Genomic DNA, 5772 nt, shown 5'->3' with positions numbered 1-5772 from the left:
CTTGCTAGTATAGTTGTACGAAGTGTGGGGATTCATGCACCAAGTTTTTGGCACCATTACTGGGGATTGTTCGAGTTTGGACAACTGACGGATTATCTTGTTCCCTAGATAAGGTATTTTATTTAATTTTGTGTGAGTCTTTTACTTTTATTTTTTTCTTTATTTTTTGAAAAGAATAATTAAAACTTTTCCAAAAATATTTTTCTTTTCTTTGTTTAATCTTTGTTCTTGGTTTGAGTCTTTCCTGTTTCTTGTTTTCCTTTCCAAAAATTTTAAAACTTTTTCAAAAACCTTTTTCAAAAAGTTTTATTTTCAAGAATCCTTAGCTTTTTTATCTTTGTTTTTGTTTGAGTCTTTATTTTTGTTCTTGTTGAGTCAATTTTCGAAATTCTTGAGTCCTTCTTTCAAAAAAATTTTCAAAAATAGCTTCTTTGGTGAAATCTTGTGTCAAATCTTTAAGTTTGGTGTCTTCTTGTATTTTTCTTTTAATTTTTCAAAAATTTTGAGTTTAGTTTTCAAAAATTTTAAGTTTCGTGTCTTTTACATATTCTTGTGGTCTTTGAGCCTTTTGAGTTTTGTTCTTGGTATTCTTTTCAATCTTCAAAGTGTTCTTCTGTTTTCTTTTTGTTTTGATCTTGAAATTTTTAAATTTGGTGTCCATTTTTGTTTTTCTTTAAATTTTTGAAAATTAGGTGCATTAGATCTAAAAATATTAAGTTTTGTGTCTTTTACTTGTTTTTCTCTTTCCTCATTAAATTCAAAAATAAAAAAATATGTTTTCTATCTTTATTTTCATTAAATTTTTGAAAATTACATTAAAAATTTAGATTTCAATTTAAAATTTTTATCTTATCTTATGTTAGTTTTAAAAAATCAAAAATTCAAATCTTTTCAAAATCAAATCTTTTCAAAAAAATCTTATCTTTTTCAAAATCTTATCTTTTCTTATTTCAAAATTCAAATTTTAAAATCAAATCTTTTTCAAAATCAAATTTCAAACTTTAAAATTAAACCTTTTTCAAATCTTTTCTGTTTCTTATCTTATATTTTCTTATCTTTTCTTATCTTTTCTAGTTTCGAATTTCAAATTCAAATCTTTTCTTATCATATATCTTATCTTATTTTCAAATCTTTCCTAATTAATTACTTATTTCTCTCTCTGCTTTTTCAAAAACTTCCTAACTAATTATTCTCTCTTATTTTCAAGAATTCTTCTCTTCTTCTCTCTTCTGTTTTCGAAAATTCACTAACTAATTTTTAATTCCTTTTAATTTATTAACCTTATTTTTGAAAATAATTAATAAATAAAATAAAAATAAAAATATTTTAATTCTTATTTATCTTTTCTATTTCTAATTCTTCTCTTATTTACTTCTATTTATTCGAACTCTTCTTTTCTCTCATCTTCCATCTTCACTTTTCTATCTTTTTCTTCTTTCTTCACATTTCATTGGGAGTTCTCTGCCCTTTGGCATAGAAGCTTCCTTTCTTGTCGTATTTATGCTTTCTTGTTTATGACCAGAAACAGGAATAAAGAGCCTCTCTTTAATCTTAATCCTGAACCTGAGGGGACTTTTAGGAGGAGCTTACAACAAGCTAAAGCACAACACTCCAGAAGAGACCTTTCAAAAAGTTTTGAACAAGAAATTGAAGACATGGCCGAACCTTAAGAAGAAGCAAGAAAGGTTCTTTGGGACTTCACCATGCCTACTGATGAGCGGATAATTTATACGCTTTTTGGCATTGTTTTTAGTATGTTTTAGTTAGTTTTTATTATAATTTTATTAGTTTTTATTTAAAATTCACTTTTCTGGACTTTACTATGAGTTTGTGTGTTTTTCTGTGATTTCAGGTATTTTCTGGCTGAAATTGAGGGACCTGAGCAAAAATCTAATTCAGAAGCTGAAAAGGACTGCAAATGCTGTTGGATTCTGACCTCCCTGCACTCGAAGTGGATTTTTTGGAGCTACAAAAGCCCAATTGGTGCGCTCTCAATTGCTTAGAAAGTAGACATCCTGGGCTTTCCAGCAATGTATAATAGTCCATACTTTGCCTGAGATTTGATGGCCCAAACAGGCGTTCTAAGTCAGCTCAAGAATTCTGGCGTTTAACACCGGAACTGGCACAAGAATGGGAGTTAAACGCCCAAACTGGCACAAAAGCTGGTGTTTAACTCAAGGAAAAGTCTCTATACATGAAAGCTTCAATGCTCAGCCCAAGCACACACCAAGTGGGCCCGGAAGTGGATTTTTATGTCATTTACTCATTTCTGTAAACCCTAAGCTACTAGTTATCTATAAGTAGGACCTTTTGCTATTGTATTAAAATATTTTGATCATGTTTTTATGATTGAACCCTCTTTGGGTGGCTGGCCATTCGGCCATGCCTAGACCTTGTTCTTATGTATTTTCAACGGTGGAGTTTCTACACACCATAGATTAAGGTGTGGAGCTCTGCTGTACCTCGAGTATTAATGCAATTACTATTGTTCTTCTATTCAATTCAGCTTATTCTTGTTCTAAGATATTCATTTGCACCCAAGAACATGATGAATGTTATGATTATGTGATGCTCATCATCATTCTCACTTATGAACGCGTGCCTGACAACCACTTCCATTCTACATGCAAACAACGCTTGAGTGGATATCTCTTGGATCCCTTAATCGGAATCTTCGTGGTATAAGCTAGAATTGATGGCGGCATTCAAGAGATTCCGGAAGGTCTAAACCTTGTCTGTGGTATTCTGAGTAGGATTCAAGGATTGAATGACTGTGACAAGCTTCAAACTCACGATTGTGGGGCGTTAGTGACAGACGCAAAAGAATCACTGGATTCTATTCCGATATGATCGAGAACCAACAGATGAATAGTCGTGCTGTGACAGAGTGCGTTGAACATTTTCACTGAGAGGACGGGACTGTAGCCATTGACAACGGTGATGCCCAACATACAGCTTGCCATGGAAAGGAGTAAGAAGGATTGGATGAAGACAGTAGGAAAGCAGAGAGACGGAAGGGACAAAGCATCTCCATACGCTTATCTGAAATTCTCACCAATGAATTACATAAGTATCTCTATCTTTATTTTATGTTTTATTTATCTTTTAATCATTAATCCTCCATAACCATTTGAATCCGCCTGACTGAGATTTACAAGATGACCATAGCTTGCTTCATACCAACAATCTCCGTGGGATCGACCCTTACTCGCGTAAGGTTTATTACTTGGACGACCCAGTGCACTTGCTGGTTAGTTGTGCGAAGTTGTGATAAAGAGTTGAGATTGCAATTGAGCGTACCATGTTGATGGTGCCATTGATGATCACAATTTCGCGCACCACCTACCTCTGACTTTTATGGCAGAAGTATCTCTGTACCTGCCATTGGAGCTAGCAATTTTGAGCTTAAGCCTCAGTTAGTCTATCTTCTACAATAGAACTGCAAGTTTTGTGGACTTCTAATGGAAGATCCACATCAGTTCTTAGCTGAATTCTTGCAGATCTGTGATACTGTAAAGACTAATGGAGTAAATCCTGAGGTCTATAAACTTATGCTCTTTTCCTTTGCTGTAAGAGACAGAGCTAAGATATGGTTGGATTCCCAACCAAAGGAGAGCTTAGACTCTTGGGAAAAGCTGGTTATTACTTTTCTAGCTAAATTTTTCCCCCTCTAAGGATGAGCAAAATTAGAGTGGAAGTCCAAACCTTCAGATAAAGAGAAGGCGAATCCCTCTATGAAGATTGGGAAAGATACAAGCAACTGATCAGGAGATGTCCTCCTGACATGCTCTCAAAATGGTCTATCATAGGCGTGTTCTATGATGGTCTGTTTGAGATGTCCAAGATTTCATTGGACAGCTCTGTAGGTGGATCACTCCACTTGAAGAAAATGCCTGCAGAAGTGGTGCACTAGGTCGTCTAAGTAATACCTTACGTGAGTAAGGGTTGATCCCACGGAGATTGCCAGCTTGAAGCAAGCTATGGTTATCTTGTAACTCTTAGTCAGGAGATTAATAATAAAAAGGATTTCGTTTGTGAAAAGTAAAAGAGCATGAAAAGAATGGTACTTGTTATTCAATAATAGAGAGCAGGTTGAGGTTTCGAAGTTACTTTGTCTTCTGAATTTCTGCTTTCATACTATCTTTTTCTTCCAAAAACGCATGTCCCTTCCATGGTAGGCTGTATGTTGGTGGATCACCGTTGTCAATGGCTACCATCTGTCCTCTCAGTGAAAACATGTCCTCTACGGTTTCCCGCATTGCTAATCATCTGTCGGTTCTCACTTATGGCGGAATAGGATACATTTATCCTTTTGCACACTGTCACTGCGCCCAATATTCGCGAGTTTAAAGCTCATCACAGTCATTCCATCTCAAATCCTACTCGGAATACCACAGACAAGGTTTAGACTTTCTGGATCTTAGGAATGCTGCCAATTAGTTCTAGCCTCTACCACGAAAGTTCAGATCTCACGAGTTTGAGTGCTCTGTTGTCAGGAGATGCAAGTCAAACTCGTGGATTAGAAACCCAAGAGATATACACTCAAACTGTCGCCCAATGACTACATTGAGCTCATGTAGAACAGATGTGGTTATCAGGCACGCGTTCATAAGTTGGGGAATGATGATGAGTGTCACGGATCATCACATTCTCCATGTTGAAATACGAGTGAGTATCTTAGAATAAAAACAAACGTGATTGAATAGAAAACAGTAGTAATTGCATTAATCCATAGAAACACAGCTGAGCTCCTCACCCCCACCTATGGGGTTTAGAGGTTCATACTTGATGCCGGGGCATCTAGGCCACTTTCACTGACCTTTTCTTTACTATTTTAGGGTAGTTTCATGCATTTTCTTAGTGAATAAGGCAAGTTTTGGATGAAAATACACTTACACCTTGATTCAAGCAACTATTGTGAATTTCATATGATTTCAAGAGGATTTTGCTAGAATTGCATGATAAATTAATGATAAATAATCTCATGACTTTGGCTAGAACTTTGATGCACTTTATTTGCTTGATTTCAGGGCAAAGGAAGCAAGGAAGAACCACGTTAGTACTCACGTTAATCTAATTAACGTGAACACTAACGTGGAATGGTAAATAGCTTGCAACGTTAATGAGAAAAGTGATCACCAATAATGCCTGCGAAGCCATCAATAGCTCACGTTACTTGCCACGTTAACTAAGTTAACGTGGTAGTTAACGTGGACACAAAAGAGAACTCCAACGTTAGGGGAAAACGTGAACACCAATAACGTTCCCAATGTTAGTGGTAAAAGTGAATGGTGGACGAAATTAATATCTCAATATCAAAATTAAGATTTCTTATGATTTCGCACAACTAACCAGCAAGTGCACTGGGTCGTCCAAGTAATACCTTACGTGAGTAAGGGTCGATCCCACGGAGATTATTGGTTTGAAGCAAGCTATGTTTATTTTATTATTCTTAGTCAGGATATCAATCAAAATTATCAATGGGAATTATTAGATTGGAAAAATAAAAGAGAATAAAATCGTTACTTGTTGTGCAATAATGGGGAATATGTTGGAGTTTTGGAGATGCTTTGTCCTCTGAATTTCTGCAATGTAATATTCAACTCAATTGTTTGTAAAGCCCATCTACGGCAAGCTGTATATAGGGTGTCACCATTGTCAGTGGCTACCTCCCATCCTCTCAGTGAAAACGGTCCAGATGCTCTGTCACAGCACGGCTAATCAGCTGTTGGTTCTCGATCATGTTGGAATAGGATCCATTGATCCTTTTGC

The sequence above is a fragment of the Arachis stenosperma genome, chromosome 4, assembly GCF_014773155.1.
Source record: "Arachis stenosperma cultivar V10309 chromosome 4, arast.V10309.gnm1.PFL2, whole genome shotgun sequence".
NCBI classification, from domain to species: domain Eukaryota; kingdom Viridiplantae; phylum Streptophyta; class Magnoliopsida; order Fabales; family Fabaceae; genus Arachis; species Arachis stenosperma.
This window is presented reverse-complemented; position numbering follows the sequence as displayed.